This window comes from Choloepus didactylus, chromosome 15 (genome assembly GCF_015220235.1).
Source record: "Choloepus didactylus isolate mChoDid1 chromosome 15, mChoDid1.pri, whole genome shotgun sequence".
Lineage (NCBI taxonomy): Eukaryota > Metazoa > Chordata > Mammalia > Pilosa > Megalonychidae > Choloepus > Choloepus didactylus.
In genome coordinates, this window is record NC_051321.1 from 70,156,415 (window position 1) to 70,171,758 (window position 15,344).

Here is a 15,344-nt window from a genome sequence, read left to right on the forward strand (position 1 = left end):
AGTTGCACAACTATCTAAAAACCACAGAACTATACACTTTAAATTGGTGAATTGTTATGTTGATTATATCTCAATAAAGCTAAAAAACAAAAACAAAAAACCAAAACCACTTGCCCTTTTTGGAAAATAAGGACATCCTTTGTTTCCTGTCTGTGGTTTATATTAGGTCCTCAGAAACAACAGCAGCTGCCAGCTGGTAAAACTGGATGGCTTCAAATGTTTGGCAAACAAATTCTATGTGTATGAGATTTTGAATAGTTGTTTGTAAAGAAAACCTAAGAAAGGAAAATCACAGTTAGTGCATTCTTACTCTTCTGTCATTGTCATTTAAATCAGGACAGAATGAATTTTCCCATGGCTCTGGTCAAGAAAACAACAGCCATACTATTGATTATAAATATGTCCATGGTGAATGGAAACAGATAATCCACATAGACAAAAAATAAGGTTGAAAATGCTATTGAAGTAGCACAGCAACAAAAGTCAAGAGTATATGTCTTGTATTTGGGTGGAAAGACAGAACAGATGAACAAGGCATGCTCTAAACGATGCTTGCTGGACACACCCTCTGCAAAACAATTACAAACATTCCCTAACAAGTCTGAAAAAATTCTTCCTGTTGCTTTTTGGGCATATTTCCCTACAGTACTCACTCAGAAGCAGACTTCAAACCTGTGTTTGATAAACAATCTGACCATACCCAGGGCGGACAGAAACCTAAGAGCTAATGAACCTCTGGGGCAGGGGGAGTCAGGAAAGGGAAAAATTGGGCAATCATTTATCTACATTAAGGCAATTAAGCATCACTACTGAGTTGGTGATATGAACAGGGAGGACAGGGGAAAATGGAGACATGAAAGCATAGTATTAATGGCTTGGGATAGAAAATTAGTCCTTTGTGCCAAATTTTTGTTTTTTCTTTTCTTAAACAATGAATTTAAATAGTTCATAGAAAGAAAAAACAGATGACCAACACAGATATGAATGATGTTATATCTCATTCATAATTAAAGAAATGCAAAAAAAAAAAACAAACACAAAACACCTAAATACCACTTTTCACCTTTCTTATTGCAAAATATTTAAAAGTTGGCTAAAGCCAGTATAGGTGAGAGTGTGGAAAAAGGAAATTCTCATTCACTCTTGGTAAGAATATAAATTTGACATTATTTCTCAATTTTAAACACTTATATCCTTTGTTTCAGCAACTTCAGGAAATTTACCCTACAGATAACCTTACACAAATTTGGAAAGATAAATGTACAAAGATGTTTATAGCTATACTGCAATAGAGAAAAACCAAAAGCAATCTAAATGTCCACCAATACAGGATCAATTAAATTATGATAAATCTCAATCTGGAATATTTACAAATGAAATAATAGGATATCAGAGATTTACTTAAAAATAATCAGGTGTTCTCACAAACATGGGAGACTGACGACTTGATGTGCTGAGCCCTCTGTCTTGGCATTGGCCCCTATGAAGCTTGTTGCTGCAAGGAGAAGCTATACCTGCTTATAATTGTGCCTAAGGGTCTCTCCGAGTGCCTCTTTGTTGCTCAGATGTGACACTCTCTTTCTAACTAAGCCACCTTGGCGGGTGATCTCGCTGCCCTCCTCCCTACATGGGACCTGACTCCCAGGGGTGTAAATCTCCCAGGCAACGCAGGATATGACTCCTGGGGATGAATCTGGACGTGGGATTGAGAACATCTTCTGGACCAAAAGGGGGATGCAAAATGAAACAAAATAAAGCTTCACTCATTACTGCAAAGAAGAGGCTAAACTTGCATATAATTGTGCCTCAGAGTCTCCCCCTGAGTATCTCTTTGTTGCTCAGATGCAGCCCTCTCCCTCTCTGACTGAGCCACCTCGGCAGGTGAACTCACTGCCCTCCCCACTACGTGGGACCCGACTCCCAGGTATGTACATCTCCCTGGCAACACAGGATATGACTCCCGGGGATGAATGTGGACCCCGCATCGTGGGATTGAGAATATCTTCTTGACCAAAAGGGGGATGCAAAATGAGATGAAATAGTTTCAGTGGCTGAGAAATTTCAAATGGAGTCGACAGGTCACTCTGGTGGACATTCTTACACACTATATAGATAACACCTCTTGGGTTTCAATGTATTGGAATAGCTAGAAGTAAATACCTGAAACTACCAAACTCCAACCTAGTAGTCTGGACTCCTGAAGACGATTATATAATAATGTAGATTACAAGGGGTGACAGTGTGATTGTGAAAACCTTGTGGATCACACTCTCTTTATCTAGTGTATGGATGGATGAGTAGAAAAATGGGATCAAAACTAAATGACAAATAGGGTGGGATGGGGGGGATGGTTTGGGTGTTCTATTTTTACTTTTATTTTTTATTCTTATTCTGATTCTTTCTGATGTAAGGAAAATGTTCAGAAATAGATTGTGGTGATAAATGCATAACTATATGATCATATTGTGAACAGTTGATTGTATACCATGGATGATTGTAGTGTGTGAATATACTTCAATAAAACTGAATTTTAAAAAAAAATAAATAAATAAAAAATAAATAAAAAAATAAAGCTTCAGTGGCTGAGAAATTTCAAATGGAGTTGAGATGTCACTCTGGTGGACATTCTTACTCACTATGTAGAGAACACTTTTTAGGTTTCAATATATTCAAATAGCTAGAAGTAAATACCTGAAACTATCAAACTCCACCCAATAGCCTTGACTCTTGAAGATGATTGTATAACAATGTAGCTTACAAGGGATGACAGTGTGATTGTGAAAACCCTGTGGATCGTACTCCCTTTATCCAGTGTATGGATGGATAAGTAGAAAAATGGGGACAAAATCTAAAGGAAAAATAGGGTGGGATGGGGGGATATTTTGGGTGTTCTTTTTTTAATTTTTCTTTTTTATTCTGATTTTGATTCTTTCTGGTGTAAGGAAAATGTGCAAAAATAGATTGGGGTGATGAATACACAACTATAAGATGGTACTGTGAACAGCTGATTGCACACCATGGATGATAGTATGGTATGTGAATATATCTCAATAAAACTGAATTTTAAAAAAAAATAATCAGGGTTTGGGTAGGGGGAGTAGGTGGGAGTATAGATGAAGCAAGATTGATCATGAACTGATAACTGATGAAGCTGGTAATGGTAAATGTGGGCTCATGATACTCTTCTCCTGACTTTTGTATAAGTTTTAAATTTCCCATAAAAAAGAATGATAATAAAATAAGCATATTTGAAACCATCTACAGATGATTGGAGTCTGTAAGACTAAAGGCAAAAGAAACTGTACTTTAGCCCATACTCTAGCTAATACAGCTGTTTTCCACAGGTGTAATCGTTAATAATACTGAAACCACTATATATGTATATTGAAATTGAACAATTAGGTAATTAGATGGCAAATGGTGGGAAGTTTCTTACTGTTGGAACATGAGATTACAGATAAGGGGGAAAGGCTAGAATTAAAAATACGGTAATGGATTAGAGTTGGAGACAGCAGTATGAACTCATATTTAGCTTAAGATAGTTACAGATAGTTAATATAGAAATAATATTTATAGATATGTATATATATGTAAGTTAGTATATAGACATATTTCCTGGCTCTGTCAGCTGAGCGTACCTAGAAACACCACCACCCCAGTAGCAACAAGCAGATCTAGCACCCAGATCTTAGTTTCTAATACCATTATCCAATAAAAGGAACCAGGGCTCCTTGGAGAAATGGCTGATTCTAGGCCTGAGACAGGAAATATACAAGATGAGCCTGGAACATCTTGTAGTGCCAGAAAGTAAGGAAGTTCTGAGGGTAGTGGGCCCTATGTTGATGGGGGTATGTCAAAGGGGGGCAGGAGCCAATGAAAGAGCTCCCAATGGCCAAAGTTGGAAACATTTAAGTAATAAATTTTGGATTATAATCCAAAGTATTAAAAAAAAAAAAACCTCTGAGTCCATACTGGTAAATATAAATAATTGAATAAATAAATAAATGAAGAAAAAGTTTAAAAATCTCCCTTGAAGAAAAACTGCAAATAAAGCCCCACTCCTGAAGTGTGGGCTGCACATTGTGAATTCCCTCCGAACAGTACATTATAGAAAGAAGATAAAAAGAGTAAATCTACGGAAATCTAACAACCACTTCCTCAGTCAGATGATCAAGTTCAATATGAACAGTGATATATCACATTGATAAAATGTATCCTTGACATGATATATTACGAATGGCATTTTACCTCTGTGATCTTCTTCGCAGAAACTCATAACCTCAGTCTAATCATAAAAAAATCAAATTCTTAAGACAAATCCCAGTAGGCAGGCAACCTACAAAACACTTGACCTGTATTCCTCAAAACTGTCAAGGTCATCAAAAAAGAGGAAAATCTACAAAACTGTCACAGCCAAGAGAAGCCTAAAAAGCCATGACAAGTAAATGGAATGTGGTATCCTAGATCAGAAAAAAAGACATTACATAAAAACTAAGGAAATATAAACAAACTATGGATTTTAGTTACTAATAATGTATCAAAACCAGTTCACTAATTGCAAGAAATGTACCAAACTAAGGTAAGATAGGGGAAACTGAGTAAGGGGGTGTTTTGGTTTGCTAAAGCTGCCAAAATGCAATATACCAGAAATGGACTGGCTTTTAACAACGGGAATTTTTTAGGTTACAAATTACAATTCTAAGGCCAAGAAAATGTCCAAAGTAAGGCATCGATAAGAAGACACCTTCCCTGAAGAAAGGCTGCTGGCATCTAGGATACCTCTGTCACATGGGAAGGCACATGGCTGGTGTCTACTGGTCCTTCTCTCTGGATTTCATTGCTTTCAGATTCTGGCTTCAGTAGCTCTTTCAGCTTTTGAAGCTGTCTCTTAGCATCTCTGGGGCTTTTCTCTCTAAGCTTTCTGGGCTTTTTCTGTCTTTTATTCTCATAAAGGACTACAGTAAAGGATTAAGACCCATCTTGAATTGGGTGGGTCACATCTCAACTGAAACAACCTAAATCAAAAGGTCCCACCTACAATAGGTCTACACCCACAGAAACAGATTAAAAGAACATGGCCCTTCCTCTTTCTGTCAGCCAACTCGGCAAATAAACACTACTCTCCCCACTATGTGAGATATGACTCCCAGGAGTGTAAGTCTCCTTGGCAATGAGGGACAGGAATCCCAGGGATGAGCTTGAGTCTGGCATCATGAGACTGAGAATGTCATGTTGACCAAATGGGGGGAAAGAAATGAAACAAAGTTTCAGTGGCTGAGGATCTCAAATAGAGTCGAGAGGTCAATCTGGAGGTTATTCTTATGCTTTATATGAATATTCCTTTTTAGTTTCTAGTGTATTAGAATAGCTAGAAGGAAATAACTGAATATGTTGAATGGTAATCCAGTACACTTGATTCTTGATGATAATCTTATAACTATATAGCTTTAATCATGTGACTGTGTGATAGTGAAAACCTGGTGACATTTGTTTGGTATACCCTTTAATAATTAGTCACGGATCTTGCAGCTAGTACATTTAACAAAGAAAGACCTTCTAATATGTAACCTTATGTATACCACTGGAGAATTTTATCTGGCTGAAAATAAATGAATTTTTTAGCAGAAGGAAATAAAATAATGACAAATATATATATAATGGGGGGATAAAGGGTATGGGATGATGGGATGGTTTGGGTGTTCTTTTTTTATTTCTTCTTTTATTTTTTAATTAATTTTATAGTTTTTCTTTATTTTGAGTAATGAAAATGTTCAAATATTGACTGTGGCAATGAATGCACAACTATATGATGATACTGTGTGCCACTGATTATATACTTTGGATGGAATATATGGTTGTGAGAATATCTCAATAAAATTGCATTAAAAAAAAAAAAAGAAAGAAAGAACATAGCCCTTAAGAAATTTCAAATAGAGTCAAGAGGCTATCCTGGAGTTTACTCTTATGCAACCTCCAGCTAGATATTCCAAACAGCCATAGTACTCCAAGCCCTAATCAACAGTAGTCCTGAAAATACTAAAGAATACATAGGTCCCTATCTGAGACTCTATAAAAGTTTCTAAGTTTTTGTTTTGTTTTTTGTTCTTTTTTTTTTTTTTTTTTTTTTCAGAAACTGAAATCCTCCCGAGTTTTCCTATGCCAGATAAGTCCCAAAACCCAGAGGCAATAGCCTCACCAAAAATATCAACCAGGTGCATCCCCTCTTCTTCATAATGTCAACAACGCTTTTCAATATGAAAGACAATATGAAGTTAGGGTGGTCTCTGCCCAGATATCCCTGAAGATTGAGAAAGTGATCAAATGAGAGAGAGGGGTAGCAACAGACAAGATAGGATTTAACAAAGGATGACAAATACTGAATCTTTATATAAATATTTTTTTTTAGTTTCTAGGATACTAGAATAGCTAGAAGGAAATAACTGACATGGTAGAACTGTAACCTATAACATGCTCTGAAATTTGCTCTATAGCTACTCATTAAATTGTACTTTGAAAGTCATCAACTTTCTGTATATATTTCACAATAAGGAAATAACTGAAATGGTGGAACTGTAACCTATATCATTCTTTGAAATTTGCTATTTGTGAAAATCATACTTTGCAAGTTATCACCTTTCTGTATATATGTTATACTTCACAATAAGGAAATAACTGAAATTGTGGGACTGTAATCCATACTATGCTTTAAAATTTGCTAACTATTTGTTAAATCGTACTTCGAAAGTTATCACTTTTCTGTATATATGTCATATTTCACAATAAAAAAATGTGGGAAAAAAAAAAACATAACCTTTTCTGGGGTATATAACAGCTTCAACCCAGCACGGGGGGTATATGGGAATATTCTGTATTGTCTGCTCAATTTTTCTGTAAATCTAAAACTGATCTAAAAAAAATTATCTGTTTTTAAAAAATTAAAAATGTTTAGTAAAAATGGGAACCTAATAAAAATCGGTGGCACATTTTAAACCACAGGCAAATGAAGAAAATTAGATACAAAGGAAAAGTAAGTCACATGCATATAACTTCTAGTATATACAATACTCTGAAAAAGGTACTAGTATTTCCAGTGAAAAACTCTTTCCTAGGAACTAGCAAGCTCATGATAAAGACATTTAGAATTTTTTTTTATAAATCATATCACAAAGAGAATGATTTAGGAAATATTATTAATTTATATTAAGTACTATTTCCTATGCACATCAGAACATCCCCAGCAGGCCATCAGAACTCATTTACCCTTAGGATTAGAAGAAGGAACCATAAAGATCCTCTGAGGTTAGAGAGGTTAAGCATGATAATGCTTATATGATTGCATGTAATCCCTACAAATTCTGTGTGAGTAGAATTTTGGTGTATCTTAATATCTTAAATGCACTAGAAAAGCTCATTTTTTAAAGGAATGTTAAGGAATTATTTTTAAAAACAAAATCTTCTATTTATTTCTTTTGCAAATCTGGATATCGACATTAAAAAATATAAAATATATTTAAAGAAGAGCAAATGAGGATGAAAAAGAAGGAATGAAGTGAGATTGTTGATTCTATTTGATCTCAAAACAACTCTAAGAGAATTCTACACTAGAGCTCTCATCTACTCATGAGTTATATCTTAAATATTTTTTTACTCATGAAACATTTCCTGAGTATCTAGTATATGCCAGACATAGTGCTAATATTATACATACAAAGATGACTAAAGTCATGGGACTTTCAAAATCTTCACTCTCTAATGAAGCAAAAAGAAAAACTATACCAGAGATATGAATAAATGGCCTTGGAGAGTCTGTGAAAGGCTTTCCAGGGGAAGTAATACCCTAATTGGATTTTGTTTTGTTTTGTTTTGTTTTTTCAGTATCCTTGAAGTATGTATTTATTAACATATTTTAAAATAATAAAAGCTACAGAATAATTTTATGCCATGTTATTAATGATTTTTAGGACAATAATAATGAGGATGGCGCCTTTTATCAATTGGCCTAACTGGACTAACTTGCTTATGTTTTCTCCCTTATTCCTCACGATAAGGTTACATGATAGTATTATCTGTAGCTAATGATGGGTAACTGAGGTGCATGCAATTTCAATAACTTGCCCAAAATGTCGCATAGCTAATGAATACAGAGCTAGAAATCGAACCCTGCTTTATGTTATTTTAAGGATTGCATAGAATAAGCTGGCAGTGGAACCTAAAGGGAGTGGCTGGCAGAAAGGCCAACCACCGTACTTGATGTTCAGACTTGCTATTGAGTGTGCATTTTCCTTTTTGTATGCAATCTATTCAGGATCTTTGTTCAACCCTGGGAGTCCTCCTAACTGACATTTGCATATCTAGCCTTTTCCTGGAATTATGCTCCTGGCAGCAAAACTCTCCATTTTAGTCCTAAAAGTTGCTTGGATCAAAATTTATATTTGATATAAATCTTTACTTAAGTTTCTTCAGTCTTAATTGGAAACTAGTGTCAGTATTATCCTGGTACAAATTTTTTTTTCTTCATTTTTATTGAGATTGTTCAGATACCATACAATTATCCAAAGATCCAAAGTGTACAATCCCTTGCCCCTGGGTACCCTCATACAGCTGTGCATCCATCACACTTAATTTTTGTTCAATTTTTAGAAACTTTTCATTACTCCAGACAAGAAATAAAGTGAAAGATGAAAAAAGAAAAAAAGAAAAGGAAACTCTAATCCTCCCCTATCCCTAACCAACCCCCCTCAATTGTTGACTCCTAGTATTGGTATAGTACATTTGTTACTGTTTATGAAAAAATGTTGAAATACTACTAACTGTAGTATATAGTTTGTAATAGGTATATAGTTCTTCCCTATATGCCCCTCTATAATTAACTTCGAATTGTGTTGTCATACATTTGTTCTGGTTCATGGAAGTGATTTCTAGTATTTGTACAGTTGATCATGGACATTGCCCACCATAGGATTCAGTTTTATACATTCCCATCTTTTGACCTCCAACTTTCCTTCTGGTGACATATATGACTCTGAGCTTCCCCTTTCCACCTCATTCACACACCAGTCAGCGCTGTTACTCTCACATCTCGCTACCAACACCCCTGTTCATTTCCAAACATTTAAGTTCATCCTGATTGAACATTCTGCTCATACTAAGCAACCACTCCCCATTCTTAAGCCTCGTCCTATATCTTGGTACCTTATATTTCATGTCTATGAGTTTACATATTATAATTAGTTCCTATCAGTGAGACCCTGCAATAATTGCCTAATGTGTCTGGCTTATTTCACTCAGTATATTGCCCTCAAGGTTTTGTCATCAACCCATTTTTTTTTAATATGGTTTGGTTCACTCACCATACATTCCATCTCAAGTAAATAATCGATGCTTTTCTGCATGGTCATACATTTATGTGTTCACCACCTTCACCACTATCTATATAAGAGCATCTACATTTCTTCCACAAGGCAGGAGGGAGAGTCAAAGAAGGTAGAGAGGCAAAAGAAAGAGGAAAAAAAAATGACAGCTAGGAAGCAGCAAAAGGAAAAATAACCTTAAATCAAAGTAGAATAAAGAATCAGACAATACCACCAATGTCAAGTGTCTAACATGCCTCCCCTATCCCCCTCTCTTAACTGCATTCACCTTGGTATATCACCTTTGTTACATTAAAGGAAGCATAATACAATGATTCCATTAGTTACAGTCTCTAGTTTATGCTGATTGCATCCCTCCCCCAATGCCTCCTCATTTTTAACACCTTGCAAGGTTGACATTTGCTTGTTCTCCCTCGTAAAAGAACATATTTGTACATTTTATCACAACTGTTGAATACTCCAGATTTCACCAAGTTACACAGTCCCAGTCATTATCTTTCCTCCTTTCTTGTGGTGTCTCACATGCTCCCCACCTTCCTCTCTCAACCGTATTCATAGCTACCTTTGTTCAGTGTACTTACGTTGTTCTGCTACCTTCTCCCAAAATTGTGTTCCAAACCACACACTCCTGTCTTCTATCACCCTGTAGTGCTCCCTTTAGTATTTCCTGTAGGACAGATGACTTGTTCACAAAGTCTCTCATTGTTTGTCAGAAAATATTTTGAGCTCTTCCTCATATTTGAAGGACAGCTTTGCTGGATACAGGATTCTTGGTTGGTGGTTTTTCTCTTTCAGTATCTTAAATATATCACACCACTTCCTTCTTGCTTCCATGGTTTCTGCTGAGAGATCCGCACATAGTCTTATTAAGCTTCCTTTGTATGTAATGGATCGCTTTTCTCTTGCTGCTTTCAGGATTCTCTCTTTGTCTTTGACATTTGATAATCTGATTATTAAGTGTCTCGGCGTAGGCCTATTCATATCTCTTCTGTTTGGAGTACGCTGCGCTTCTTGGATCTATAATTTTATGTCTTTCATAAGAGATGGGAAATTTTCATTAATTATTTCCTCTATTATTGCTTCTGTCCCCTTTCCCTTCTCTTCTCCTTCTGGGACACCAATGATACGTATATTATTGTACGTTGTTTCATCCTTGAGTTCCCAGAGACATTGCTCATATTTTTTCATTCCTTTCTCCATCTGCTCCTTTGCATGTAGGCTTTCAGGTGCTTTGTTCTCCAGTTCCTGAGTGTTTTCTTCTGCCTCTTGAGATCTGCTGTTGTATGTTTCCATTGTGTCTTTCATCTTTTGTGTTGTGCCTTTCATTTCCATAGATTCTACTAGTTGTTTTTTTGAACTTTTGATTTCTGCCGTATACATGCCCAGTGCTTCCTTTACAGCCTCTATCTCTTTTGCAATATCTTCTCTAAACTTTTGGAATTGATTTAGCATTAGTTGTTTAAATTCCTGTATCTCAGTTGAAGTGTACGTTTGTTCCTTTGACGGGGCCATAACTTTGTTTTTCTTAGTGTAGGTTGTAATTTTCTGTTGTCTAGGCATGGTTTCCTTGGTTATCCAAATCAGGTTTTCCCAGACCAGAACAGGCTCAGGTCCCAGAGGGAAGAAATATTCAGTATCTGATTTCCCTGTGGGTGTGTCTTAGAAAATTGCTCCACCCTTTGATGCCTTGGGTCACTGTGCTTTTCTGCCCAGCAGGTGATGCCTGTTAGCCTATAATTCTTGACTGGTGTGAGGAGGTATGGCCGTGTTCCCCCAGGCTCTGGGGTCTGGTTCTGAATGGAAAGGGCCCCACCCCTTTCCTCCTAGAGATGACAGAGCCCCCAGGTGGAGGTTATTAGCATTTCAATGATCTCACTCTCTTCTTGTGCTGTCTCCACCCTTTCCCGAGTCACAGCCCTGGAAACTGAAAATGACTGGGGCTTTCTCCACTGAGCCAAAAAAGAAACAGATAGTCCCCTTCAGACCCAGTCCAAGGCGACCCTCCGGCTCTCCCAGGTCAGTCGTCACCCAAAGCCTCTGTCTGTTTTTTGGGGCTGCGTACCTGTAGTGAGCAGTTCACACTCGCTACTTAAAACCCCAGTTGGAGCTCAGCTGAGCTGTATTCGCTTGCTGGGAGAGAGCTTCTCTCTGGCGCCACGAGGCTTTGCAGCTTGGGCTATGGGGGAGGGGGTCTCACGACTTAGTTCCGCAGGTTTTACTTACAGATTCTGTGCTGTGTTCTTGGGCATTCCTCCCAATTCAGGTTGGTGTAGGATGAGTGGATGGTCTCATTTGTGCCCCCGCAGTTATTCTGGATTATTTACTAGTTGTTTCTGGTTTTTTGTAGTTGTTCCAGGGGGACTACTTAGCTTCCACTCCTCTCTATGCCGCCATCTTGCCCGAGTCCCCCCTAATTGGGTTTTAAAACCCCAGAGGAATTAGTTTAAAAATAAGAAATGTCAAGGTTATTCATCACAAAGTATGTCACATCCATACACTGGAACATGACTCAACCATGAAAAAATCAAATTGTAAATGAATATTTATTGACCCGGAGATAAACTTCCAGCCCCAATCTCTACCCACTGAGTCCAGATTTGTATATTCAAATTACTACCTAACATTTCCATTTAGCTAATAAGCATCTCAAACCAAACAGGACCAAAAGAGAAATCCTGATTCTCACCATACATACCCCAATCAGCTCCTCCACACTCTTCCTGATCTCAGCAAATACCACTACCATTCGCTTAGTAGTTCAGAACAAAATTGGAGTCACACCTGACTCTTTTCTTCCTCTAACATCTCACCCATCCAACAACAGACCTTATTATTGGTTGTGCCTTCAAAACATCCCTTCTCACCACCTCTACTACTACCACTCTAGCCTAAGCTACCAATATCAATTGCCTACAGTATTCAACAGATTCATCTGCTTTTCTGGCCTCGATTACAATCACTTCTCCACACAACAATCAGAATAATCCTTTAAAAATACAAAATCAAATCATGTCATTACTCTACTTAAAACCCTTCAATGTCTTCCCATTACACTCTGAATAAAATCTAAAATTCTTAATCTTAAATCCCTCATAGTCTGGCCCCTACCTATCACAACAATTTCATCTTTACTGCCCATCCATTTTTCATCTGCTTTCCAAAGATGCCAAGCTAGTTTCCAGTTCAGGACTTCTTCACTTGCTACTCCCTCTCCAACAAATGCTCCATTCCCCAGCTCTTTGCAAAGTTTCTTTACTTTACTTTATTCTGGTCTCTGCCCAAATGTTACTCTCCTCAAAGAGACTTCCCTGAACACCTCATCTAAAATTATTACTTGCCTTCCTGTCTATCTCCTTAGTCTGCTTCATTTTTCTTCACTGTACTTATTACCACCAGACATTACTTATTACCTGTCTTCCTCATTAGAATGGAAGTTCCCAAAGACAAGAACTTTGTCTATCTTCTTTGCCACTGTATCCACAGAGTATAGTACACTGCTTGGCATGTAGCAGGTACTCAATAAACACTTGTTGAGTGAATGAATGAACAGGGTGTTAGGTGAAAAGGCAGATTATAACAGTATTTTCAAATTATTTTATTTTTATAAAATTAAACAAAATGAAAAACTAAAGCCACCACACACATACACACACACATAAAAATTAAAAGGTCAGATAAGATTATATACCATGGTTTAATATAACTATCTTTGGGTGGGAGAATTATAGTATACTTAATATTTTTCCTTATTTGTATTTTCTATTATACTATATTGAAAATATTTTTATTAGAAGAAAAATTTGAGTTGTTTTAATTTTTAAAATAAGAACTATATTAATAAGCATTCTGGAGTAGAAGATTTTTCAATAACTAAAAGGGCAAATCAACTGTAACAGACTACTTAAATACTAACAGTTTGAAACTCATCCATTTATAATTAAATTTAATTTTAATTTGGACCCAGAATGCCATCCAATGTACATAATTTTCAAAGCTTTATTCATCATCTGCCATATTAACTATGCCTGCAGCTTTACAATATTTGCATACCTGATTAACAAGTTTTTTTTTGTTGTTTTTTTTTACTCTACCCAAAATCCAAATATAATCCACCAGAGACTTTCCTTCCCCGTGAAATCAAGACACTGATTGGTAGAATTATTCAGTATTACACAATTCCCTTAACCAACCAATCAAACCATATTTTACCACATATCAGCCACTAATATATCATGAAAGACTGTGAAACTGATGGGACCATGATTCACAATATCTACAACAATCCCTTGATGAACCAACTTCATAATCCTAAATAGAAATAGAAGTAATAGAATCCAAAAATAGAAATAGAACTTATGATAAATCAACCTATGGTAGCACTCTCAATTTCTTTTCTTAATACTACATATCACCTATCAGATCACTTTTAATTGAATTTTCCAGGATTTAACAACAATTTTACAGGCCTGTAGTTTTCAACTACTTTATTTTCCTCTTTTTGAAATTCGAGACATTTGCTCTCTCTGGTCTTTATGGTTTCTCAAAGATTAACAACGGTGGCTCTGAAATCGACATCCTGAAATATAATTCAATTGAGCCTGAAGACTTTGAATTCATTTAAAAATGTTCACTCTTACCATACTGGGCTATAGTTTCTACTTTACAATTTGCTACATACTTTCTAGTTTGAAAACTATTTTCTTTGCTGCTAATAATGTGCTTCCTTATTTTTTCAAAGAGCTTTATAATTTCTCAACAATCCTATAAAACAGGTTATATAAAAATTAATATACAATTATTCCATTTTATAAATGAAGAAACTGAAACAGATAAATGAAAATTATTTGCCCAAAGTCAAAGGGCTACAATTAATCAAAATCTCCTATTGCAGTCTGGGGTTCTTTTCATAAGACCACGTGGATCTCTCAATACAAAACTACTCAAGACCGCACATAAAATTTCTCTGCTAAAAACTGAGTTTTCATGTAGGGGTTGCCAGGGATTAAGGAGGAGTTGTGGGGAGGAGGGAAGTAGGTGTGTGGCTACAAAAGGACAACTTGAAGGATCCTGGTGGTGAAGGAAATGTTCAGTATCTTGACTGTATCAATACCAATATCCTGATTGCTATATTGCACACTACAGTTTTACAAGATGTCAACACTGAGGGAAACTGGGTAAAGTGTACACCAGATCACTCTATATTATTTCTTACAACTCCATGTGAATCTATAGCTATCCCTCAAAAACAAGTTAATTTTAAAAAGCAAATAAGTAATATTTCTTTTCTAAACCAATTTCATTTTTAAAGAATCTTGCTTAAAGTGAATAGTTAAGTTTAGGCAAATTAAAACAAAACAAAATAGGATCATGCTTAGGAGTTCTTGAAAGGAGCACAACGGCCTTCAAAGGTGGATAGTCCCATCGACCAAAGCTACAAAAAAAAGCCATAAAGATTCTTGAAAATAGAAAGGAGCCCCCAGGATACTTATTTTCCAAGCAATGAAATCAATCAACACAGTTCAGAAAACAAATTTAGTAAGTCACGAAAAGTCATCTCCAAAAGAATCATCAGAATAAAGCTACAACTACCAAAGCTTTAAGGGCAGACTTCCTCAAACCACCATAAACTTTACTGCAATCCTCAACTTAGAAAAAGACTGAGTGTGGGTCTCAGCTCAACCTAACATTGCCAGTTACACAATTCCATAAGATTTGCAGCAATGTTTCCATTTTTTTGCTACTCACAAAGTGCTTGAAGCTTCAACCATTTCCTGCTTCTCCCAGCTGCAGGACTTGCAATTAGGAAAACATTCACTCAGCGTCTAGGGCAGGTCTGGTTAGAAGGATGAGCTCATCCCTTCAGACACGCACCTGATCCTCAGGAAGCTGCTCCTCCTCCAGCAAGCAGGTCTTTGTACGTTTAAAGTGACACCCACACCTGTGCAACCACTTGGCCAGAGCCTGAACGAGTCC

At 36.5% G+C, this 15,344-nt stretch overlaps 1 protein-coding gene across 3 annotated transcripts in view; it reads right to left on the reverse strand.

Annotated features, from left to right (window-relative positions):
- Positions 1-15,344, reverse strand: part of USP54 (ubiquitin specific peptidase 54) — a 175,335-nt gene that overhangs the window by 122,074 nt on the left and 37,917 nt on the right. Inside the window, exon 1 of one of the 3 annotated variants that reach the window (XM_037804114.1) lies at positions 15,117-15,251. The exons of the other annotated variants lie outside the window; for them this stretch is intronic. The gene's annotated coding sequence lies outside the window, so the exon portion shown is untranslated. Of the gene's footprint in view, positions 1-15,116; positions 15,252-15,344 lie in introns of those variants that run through there. 3 annotated transcript variants of the gene reach the window in all.